The following is a 10,146-nucleotide window of genomic DNA, read 5'->3' on the forward strand; positions in this document are numbered from 1 at the left end:
TTTTGCTTCTGTTTTGTTTGTTTGTTTGTTTTGTTTTGTTTTGTTTTTCTTTCTATTTTGTTTGTTTTGTTCTTTTTGGATTTTCTTCTCTCTCAGATTGGTTTTATTTTACCTCTACAAAAGAGGCAGTGCAACACATGCTCCCCATGCATTTCTGCTCCTTCTCAGTGAGAGAAACCCCAGGGCTGATCCCAGCCCCTGCAGCCATTCGGGTCACACTGCAGGTTTCATAGGGGTTTTACCTTCCCATGCTGTTGTCCTTCCACCTTATCTCACACCACAAGTTCAAATGAGGGGAATCCTGCTGCTGTCATTGCTCTTCCCCCACCGCTATCAGCATCGCCTTCTCCACGGGGGAGCTCTGGGCAGGAGGGGGACGCACTGCTTGTGTCCCATGAAAGAGGGGCTGAGACCCCAATGTAACAAAGACCCAGATGTGCAAGTCTGGATCCCAGAGCTGCTTTGAGGTGTCTGTGCGTGCTGCTGTGGCCCAGCTGTGTTATTCCTCCTGTAGGCAGGTGCCCCGCAGCGCCAGCACCTCTGTGAAAGCTCCTTCCCTGCTCTGGCACTGGGGCTGCTCTGGCATGGGATCCTCCGAGGCTCCAGGCACTGCTCCTGCCCTGCACAGTGATCCGGGGGTCTTCGGATACAGGAGCCAGTCTTTGAGCCGTATTTATGACCTTCCATTCATTTACACCTTGGTTTAGACCTCTGCAGATGTGTACCGGAATAGTCATTGCTCAGGGGAGCCTTAAGAAGGCACAAAGCCCTTCAACTTTGAAGACAGCAGCCCATAAACTCAAAGGATTACTATCAAGCGGTTGTTAGAGTAAACCTTTTGGCATCATGACAGCATCTTCTTTTAATAGAAAAGTACTTCTTAAGCAATTTAGTTAATTTGATTTATAAAAAAATAATAGAAATTTGGAGAGTGTAAAACCTCAGGAAAAGAACAGCAGGGAAGGCAGCTCTGTGATTACCTCCCCCTGCACACACACAAATTATGGCTGGGATAAATTAGCCTTAAAGGTACTGCCACTTCTCCGTGGAGCACCTGAGAAAGCTGAGTGTGAAGTGCTGCGAGCCTGGGAAAGGAGAAGCTGTGCGAACTGAGAGCAGGATCGTGGTTTGGGAGCTCCCTCCTGGTCCTGAACTCCCTGATGTTTGGGTTCATTTACTGACTAAATGTGGTTGTGCTGGGTGAAGACCCTGCAGACCCATTCCCCTCTCACCACCACTTTCCCACCCCAGGAGGTGCTGCTCAGGACGTCCCCTGAAGGTGCTCTCTGACAGGCAACTGCAGAGGAGTTCGAAGCTGCCAGCTCTGATAAATGGATGTGGAATTATCCCTGCCCTTCTTTTTCTCCACTTTCACTCAGGGCTCTGCTCACTGGGTCCTGGTCACTGTGACCTTGCAAGTCCCCATGCCGCAGGCAAGCCACCAGGAGAAACACCTCCCGAGTCAGACCTAATGTTGCTTCAGACCATCACCTTGGTTCCTCAGTTCTGTTTGTACCCATCAGTCGAAGCTTCCTGAGGAAATTCAACCTTAAAATGATTTTTCCATTAACCTTCCCCATAGGAAGCTTCCTGGGAGAATGATAAAGCGGTCACCTTGAAAACAGCTCGGACGGCAGCTGAACAGAGGTCAGGCACCAGCCCAAAGGTGGCATCCAGCTGCGGTGACAGCCGAGGAGAGAGCAGCCAAGGAGCAAACATTGTTGGAAGAAAGTTCTGGAAAGCTCAGCTGCCGAGCAGGCTGGGGCTGCGAGCAGGTCGCCCACATCCCCTGGAGCTCAGGTGGTGCCCGGCAAGGAGACGGAGGTGGAGGTGTCCGCAGAGCTGTCACCGGGGCTGAAAGCAGGGAGATAAGTCAATAATTGGGTAATCAGCAGCCTCTTACTTTCCTAATGAACCCGTAGGACAGGGATTTCCCCCGGCGCCCTCCCTCTCCTTTCCTGGAGCTCATCTTTCACTTTGTCGTGCAATTCCCTGCTGGCCAGCCGCAGCCTGCCGCGCTCCTTTCCCATTACACACTCGGCTGAGCCGAGGACGAAAGGGCCCCGGATTCCAGCGAGAAGGTAATTAATTGACTTTCCACTCTCGTTGCTATGCGGCAAAGGTGGAAGCTGCAGCAGCTACAGTTCATCCCTAATCCTGGAGGATTAGTCGTGAGCGGCAGCGTTACGGAGGCGATCGGCTGGACACGGCGAGGGACCAGGAGCCCTGGGTGGCATCGGCCACGTGTGGGTACCTGCAGAGCTCCTCCTGGGTGCCCTTTCTGCTTTAAACTCACAACGTGGGTAGAGATCATGGCCCCTGAGCCATCCCTCGGCGTGCTCCAGGCAGAAGCAACAGCACTGTCCAAGGCTGTAGGCAAAATCCACGGTGGCTCTCCCCATCCCCAGCGAGCACCTTCCCTTGCGCAAGCAGGGCGCTGCGCCTCCAGGGCGCCCAGACCAGCTCCCTGGTGCCATGGCATAGGGAATTCTACCAGAATTCCTTAAACAGTCATTCCTCAGCTTAAAACATTAAAGATAATTCTCTGCAGCAGAGACAGGACAGCTCGCATGTGGAAAATCATTGGTATGTTGGAAATGTGTGCGAATTTCCACGCTAAACACAGCGAAAACAAGTTGTGCTCTCTTCAGCAGCAGTGATGAGTAGCTGGACAAAAATAGACCAGTTCTGGTACTGGAAGAGCTAGTAACACACAGGAATGCTTTCCTACTAAGCTTTATAAAGCCTGTAGTAAACCTGAGTAAGAGAGCAACTGTTTCATTAATCGTGCAAGAGAACTTATTCTCCCCAAGCTATGCATTTCTCTGATGGTTTGCAATTCCGCTTTGTAAACACCTTTGAAGCCCTATTTTAAAGGTGTGCAGCCCACCTGCAGCACCCAGTCCCCCCCATCCGCTGTGCATCTGGTGCTGCATCCGTCCACGCTGCCATTTAATCCACTTGAGCATATTTGTGGTCGAGATCTAAGGAGACCTGATAAGGAAGGGTTACCTAGGAGGGGAGGTGCCAGCAGACCCAGGGGTCTCCAAGCGGTGCAGGGAGAGGACGTGCTCACTGGGACAGGTGAGACTCAGAACCCGAGCTGCTATTTGGGCACGTCCATCCACACCGGGGCTTCTCCACACACTGGAATTTGGGGAATTCACTGGGGCTCCCCCGAGCAATCAGCGGCTGCCCCCTGATTTCTCACTTCCCTGCAGTGCGATGCCTCCAGCCCCGCCAGGACCTGACGCGCTATTTGCACGAGAAGGTCAGCAGCAGAGCAAATATTTGCCTTTCCTGTGTCTCATTCAGGGCTTTAAAAGAATTAAAGTTGTATTTTATGATCAAATCTGTATCTCTCTCTCTTCTTCAGTTCCTTTTACTGTCAGGCAGTCTCCTTTGATTTTCAGTGAGCAACAACGCAGTGTGAGAACACACAAACACAAAATGTGCCAGGTTCCAAACCTGCGTCCTAGTGATAGCACCAAAAAGCATCATTTTAACCTAATGTTTCTGGCTGTCAGCATCACCTTACACACAGTTGACATGGACTGAAATGTAAGGCGACCTGTTTGGGAAGATGCTGCCACAGCCCCGTGGAGCAGGAGGCAGCCAGGATGACAGCAGTGTTACCAACGAGGGGCGCGGGGTGTCCGAGCAGATCAAGAAGTCACTGGCCCTGGGGTGAAATCCGCGAGATCCCCGTCTGCTTGCAAAGTCAGGGCCAGCTTCAAATCTACTCCACCTGTAAAAGCATGAGGCTTGAGCCTGAGTCTCACCCTGCTTTGGTTCTGCACAGGCGGTGCGCACACGGAGCTGTGAACGTGCCTCGGCTGCTGCTGTGCTCCAACAGCACCAGGAGGAAAAGCACTGCTAAGGGTGGCTGCTGACTGCGCACGGCCAGGTCAAGGCAGACCCATCTTCACCTTTCTGAAATCCCTACAGAGCCCTAAAAGCAACATCCTTCAGTATTCTTTGAGCATCATGAATGACCTTATTCATCCCGATGTGCTGTTTACCCTGAAACCTACTGAAGGTGACTTGCCAGCAGCTGGTTTTTGTGATCCTCACAAACCACGTGGCTGCACAGTCGGCACTACAGCAGCAGAGAAGCGTGCAGGCAGTAACAGCATCCCATGGAGCTATTTTCAGATGTTCCCAACCGCCCTCTGCATCACCATGGATGAGGGATTTCTGCTTGCATCATCACCAACATTAAATGTATTTACCTGCATAATAGCCGTGCTTCCCTCTCTCCTCCCCACCAGTTTGCTATCAGGAATGGCAATAGAGCTCCGAGATGCACTCCAGAGATACTGAAAAAAAAAAAATCAAAGCTAAGCTATTTTGTTGTTCGAACATTTAACACTTCACACAGATTTCAGCAGTTTGGAATTTGCAGCACACTGCGGCCCGAGGCTGAGAAGAGGCATTTCTGAATGGGCACACACCCTGCTGCAGGGCACCGTGCTTGGGGGAAGCAGGTTTATTGCCCGAGCCATTACAAAATGAGTTGTTCTCTAACATGTGGAGTTGACAAAACGCCTGTGTGTGCCCCGTACGTACACAAAACTGCTATATGTACAAATACAGTGGCTATAGTAGACTGCTTTTTATTTTATTTTTCCCCAGGGAGTGAGCTGGCCTGTTATGCCCCTAAATTCTCCCTGGGGCTCTTCTCTGTTTGCTGCTGGGCAGATAGGGGAGTTGCAGCCATTCAACATCCACCCTATGTGCCCCAGTGGCCCCCTTGCTCTGAGGTTCACCCTGCTCTTTTGGGGCCAGGAATGCCAAGCAGCAAGCCCCGACTCACACCGTTCAGCAACACGGAGCCAAGCAGGCTCGGAGCTCTGAGGCCGGAGCATTTTGCCGTGCTGCCGATATGCTGCGCAGGTGATGTATGGACGGAGAGCCAGACATGAGGCGTACACAGAGCAGGGGGCTGCGATGATGTAGATAGCAGGCCCGAAGCAGCAGGAGCCGTCGGGGACTCGTTCCTTGCCTTATCTCTCTCTCCCAGTGGCCACCGTCGGCTTGGCCGTTCCCGACGGCAGGTCCCAGGAGGACGCGGCCGCCAGCGCCGCCGCCTGATAAGGGACCACGGCCGCGTGTCGTGCGTCTTTCCCTACACGCATCGCGCAGACACAGCGGGCGTTGTGCCTTTCTGAGAGCTGAGGAGACGCGGGAGAAAGCAGATGCAAACGAATTCTAATTAAAATGCAGGGGTTGGCTCCTGGTGTCACGGCGTTTGCAGCGGAGACCAGCCGAGGCCGCCTGATATTTGCATGCTACAGTGTAAAGTGCAAGATTGTGCTGAACGCCACGGGGACAGCCAGGGGGGAGCAACACGATAGGTACCCCAGGAAAAAAAAATAAAAGGGTCTGCACAGAAAATTCAGCATATTTTGTTCCCAGTCCCCATAGCATAACATCAGGAATGGGACTTGGTGTGGGTGTTTTGAGGTGCTCCATGCGGAGCAGCCCATCCCCGAGAGCAGCAGCGTTCCTGCCCTGCCTGCAACACGCACTGCTCTGAGCTGTGGCCTCTGGTTTCCTCCTGCAGCTGCATTATGCTGTAAGTAAAAAAGCAAAGCTTTTGAAGGTATTATCCCTGCAGCTCCTTATGGGCACAGAGATCTCCATCACCACTGACTCAAACAACAAAAAAAAACACAAGGTGAGGAAAGGATGGTCAAGTACTTGTAGCTATGGATGTACAAAACCCACAGCCTATGCACATACAGGCATGGAAATGTTCATCTTTTACTCAAGAATATTTACTTGCCTAAGGTCATTAGGAGTGAGTTTTAAATATCCCCTGCTCTGGAGGATCTGACAAAGAAGCTCCCAGCAGGTCGTGCAATGGCCAGCGTCTGACTCACAGGCGTGGAGCTGGGGTGGAAGCACAGCGGCACTGGGAAGTTGGAGGCGCAGGTCCCAAATGCGAGCTGATGGCAGGGGAAGCGCACACTGCACCAGTGGGACATGGGCTGCCTCTCAGGAATCTCCTCTGCATTGGGAACAGACTAAAGGCAAGCTCTGGGCATCAAGTTAAAAACAGGAAAAGCTCTGGACAAATCAGACACGCCAAGGAATTCCTTCTGTAAACAAGAGAAGTCCAGATCGTTTTTATTTTTTTTTTAAAAAGACCATATAAAACTACATTTTTCCTATGCCTCAGCATGTCTATTGAAAAAATAGGAACAGTAAACCTTATTTTATTCACAGATTTTGGTGAAGGATCATAATATATATATATATATATATATATATATATATATATACACACACACCTTTTTTTTTTTTTTTATCTCTGCCTTTAAGTCACCATGCTTTCAGCATTTCTTTCCATGCACCTGAATCTAATCCCACGGCAAGAGGTGGAAGAATTTTTACAGCTTTTAGTGGGAGCTGGATCAGACCCATCAGGAATTTTAAACCTTGCGTTTTCTGTGTGTGTTTTTGGTTTGTTTGTTTGTTTCCTCCTGCATTTCAGGATTTCTGTGTTTAAGAATTGGTTATTTTCCAGCCTGCTAATGTTTTCAATTACACGAAGCCCAATTCAATATCTCTACCTGATTGGGAGACAGCAGGAGCTGGCTTTTTGTGTTCTGTGACCTAGAGCTGACTCCATTTGCTGCCTATCTGACTAACTAGTGAAGCAGAAAATGCACACAATACAGCACAATTAATGCCAGGCTGAAAAACACACCAGATCCCAGCGGAGAGGAAGAAATTAGGCTCTTGCACAGTGAAGGAGTTTGTTGATGATGTTTTTCTATTTATAACGTTTTAAAGGGCAGGGGGGTGAGCTAGGCTTAGTGGAAAACCCTTTTTTTCCTTCTAAAATTGGCTTAATTTTTTTAAATTGCAGATGATAATAGTAAAATTCACACCAGCTGTGTGGCACTGGAGAGTGCCAAGAGAGAGGAAAAGGTTTGTGTGGCCGTAAACAATCGGTCTCTCTTAGCAAATACAGCAAAATATTTAAATCTACATAAAGAAAAAAATAATAATAAAGAAGAACCTTCAAGTGATGCACCTTGCTATTACAACATATACCATTAAACAGGAATTGATTGCAAAGGCAGGGTAGCTTGGCTGCCTTTTTTTCTGTCTCCCTACCCAAAGAGAAGAGAGGTGTTGGAGGCAGCAGCACCGACACTGTGCTGGTGATCTCTGCTCTCAGGAAGGCCACTGATGAGATGTTTTTTTCCTGCCGGGTCTTAACCTGAGCTGGAAATTGTCTTGCATACCAGGCTCCTTCACAGGCACCACGGCAGACCCAGCTCCAGCAGCACGAGCTGTGTCCCTGTGACGAGGATAAGGCGCGCAGGACCTGAGTTATCCAAACGAGCAGTGGTAAGGGGAAAGATGTGCGGAGGTATCTCAGTGCTTCACATTTGTAAATCAGGAATTCAATGCTGATGTCCCTATTTTTCACTACCCTTCTATTCCAGGCTACTTCATATGTTTTTCCTGTTTGTTTTATTTTTACAAAGGGCAAATCCTACCCCCGGGGATGCCAACAGGATACAGACAGTCCTTACCAACCCTTCGTAAAGGCAGGCTGCCACGTTTAGAGTCAGTCTAGAGGTCCCCTTGATTTTCTGCCAGCAAGCCGCCACTCCTCTCCCTCCCACACGTGGCCCCTCAGTGCAGCGCACGCCGAGCATCTCCCAGCAAAGCCAAAATACAGCCTTCCATCCTACACGCCTCGTCCCCACGTCCTCCTTCCCTCTGTGCGTGGAGAGGTTAATGGTGAGAGAACAACCAGCAACGCTTCCCTTTATTGTCGCTGTCAGCCACGAGCTTCACGCACTGCGCAGAGGCAGGCACTGCGCCGAACACAGAAGTATTTGTTTCCCCACAGCCTGCCTGTCACAGCCACGAGAAAAAATAACAAATTTCTCCACCACTAACAAATCTACCTGCAGGACGACTCAGTAGGACACAGCAGCAACCCCATGGTACTTACAGAGAACAGGATTTCTTTACGTAGTCAAACCCCCAGGATTTTAAACTGAATTCAGCAACTTAGGTTCAAAATCCAAGCTCTCTTGGCTGTAACTGCAGATTTGAGGGACTGAATCACTGAAAAAATTGGGTCTCAGACCAGTTGTGAACCAGGGAAACGGGAGCACCTGTGTGACCACAGGTGGCTGAAGAGCAACTTCTCAGCACTCAGGAATTCAAAGGAAAAGTCAATGCAGAGGGGGAAAAAAGCATGCCATCGCCTGGCTTTGTGCATATTAACATAGCTCTGCTTGTGTGCTTGAATAGCTTTTGAAAAATAAATGGGCTCCAGCTTAATACCATTCACTTTAACACAAACAGGTTTTGCTCATCCTTTCTGGGGAGCAGAGGGCAAGCACTCAGCACAGGGCCAGGCCAGGGCTGTGATGAGCAGGAGCACGCCTTTTATCCTCCTGGATTTTGATAATTCTACACTTTGGCACTGAATTTCTAATTCTCTCCTCTTTACAGGAACCCTGGAATGTTAATATACTATTTCATTATGTATTTAAATGGAAAAAAAAAAAGAAAAAAAAAAGGTTTCGGAAATTCCAGTTCCCCCCCACATCACGACTGCTTTTCTGCACTTTCCCCCTGTTTACTAGGGAGACTTCTCACTGGATCCAAGTGGCAATAAAAGGCCTTGAGAGAGCTTGCAAATGGATTCTAAATTGATGCATAAAAGCTTCTTCCCCCCTCAAATGGGAGAGGCTAATGAGTTTTAATTCCTTGGAAGGTTTGCTGCTTTGGTAGAAAAAGGATTTTCCATTAACAGCAAGTCACCTGGTTCGGGAACTGGTTTCCTCTATCCATGCATGTCCTGACCAAAAAGCATTTGATTAAGACTGCATTTAATCATTCAAGAAATTACATGGAGCACTGCAGGAACAGGTTTTACTTCATAATCATTCAGAAGCAAGGACAGGAAAAATAGAATAAGTACATTAGCCATAAGCCAAAATGTGGGCACACTTGCTGGCACTCTGGTACACAAGCAATCTTCATATGCTTGGAGAAGGATGCTAAAAACCAACAAAAGCAGCTTCAGAACCATGAAAAGAACAGCTAGGCGCCCACTCTGAAGCCAAGAATAATTATTTTTTTCAGTAGGTAACAGGGAGAGCCCCAAAGAGCACTGTAAGGGGGCACTGAAACCCATTTTGGCCAAATGTGGCCCACATAAAAATGGCCCATGCAAAGCATCAAAGCCCTGTCGCTGTCTTTCTCTCTCCATTTCATTCTGTGGGACATTCACACCATGCAGGGACCCCCCCCTGTATCCCATGGATGCTGCAGCTCACTGCTGACCAGAGCAGGATGCTCACAGGAAGATTTGCAAAGGGCAGCGTCTGGAATTGGTGAGCCGTGGAGAAGCAACGCGGTGCAGCCCCAACAGATGCTCACCGCTCGGCATCTCTCATGATGCCCTGTGCACGGGGACAAGGCAGCATGTTGGTGCCAGCCGCATCCCCGCGTAACCACAGAGCAAGCCAGGGGAGCTTCAGGAGAGAAAACCAAAAAGAGAAACCTCAGGAGTGAGATTTATTGCTTGGTTAATAATATCCTTCCCTTCCCAGTGACCCCAGCGAAGAAAGAAAGGGCTGAGTGGCTTTATCTTTATTCAGTGCCGTGGTCCTTCTGGGACACTTGACCGTGATTGCATCATTTTCGGTGTCAGACTCGATAACGCACCGATTGTGTCTCCACATTTTTCCACGGCAGAGAACTCCCCCAGCAGCCGGGATGGTTAATGGGAACTGACGGGCTCCTGCGTCCGCCCGCGCGGCTCCCTTCGGCTTCCTGCTGCAGCACATTAACACAACAAATTAACATTGTAATTGCCTTTTAACTATTTATTGCTGTGGAAAAGGGGAAAGGAAAAAAAAAAAATAAAAAAGAGACCAACCACAGGCAAGGACTCAGGAGAGAGCTTAGGCAAGCAGGTCGCAGTCTGCACCTCCGTTTATTTCTATTTATAGCCAGCCATTAAACTGTGCTAATAAACAGCCACCACAGGGCATGGCAAGTGCCTCGCTCAGGCACAGAAGAAGCAGCGAGTTAAATATATTCAGTGTGCACAGCTCACAGGACTGCTACCAAAATCACAGGGATGTAACAGCAGCCTCA

This window comes from Anas platyrhynchos, chromosome 21 (genome assembly GCF_047663525.1).
Source record: "Anas platyrhynchos isolate ZD024472 breed Pekin duck chromosome 21, IASCAAS_PekinDuck_T2T, whole genome shotgun sequence".
Classification (NCBI taxonomy): Eukaryota; Metazoa; Chordata; class Aves; order Anseriformes; family Anatidae; genus Anas; species Anas platyrhynchos.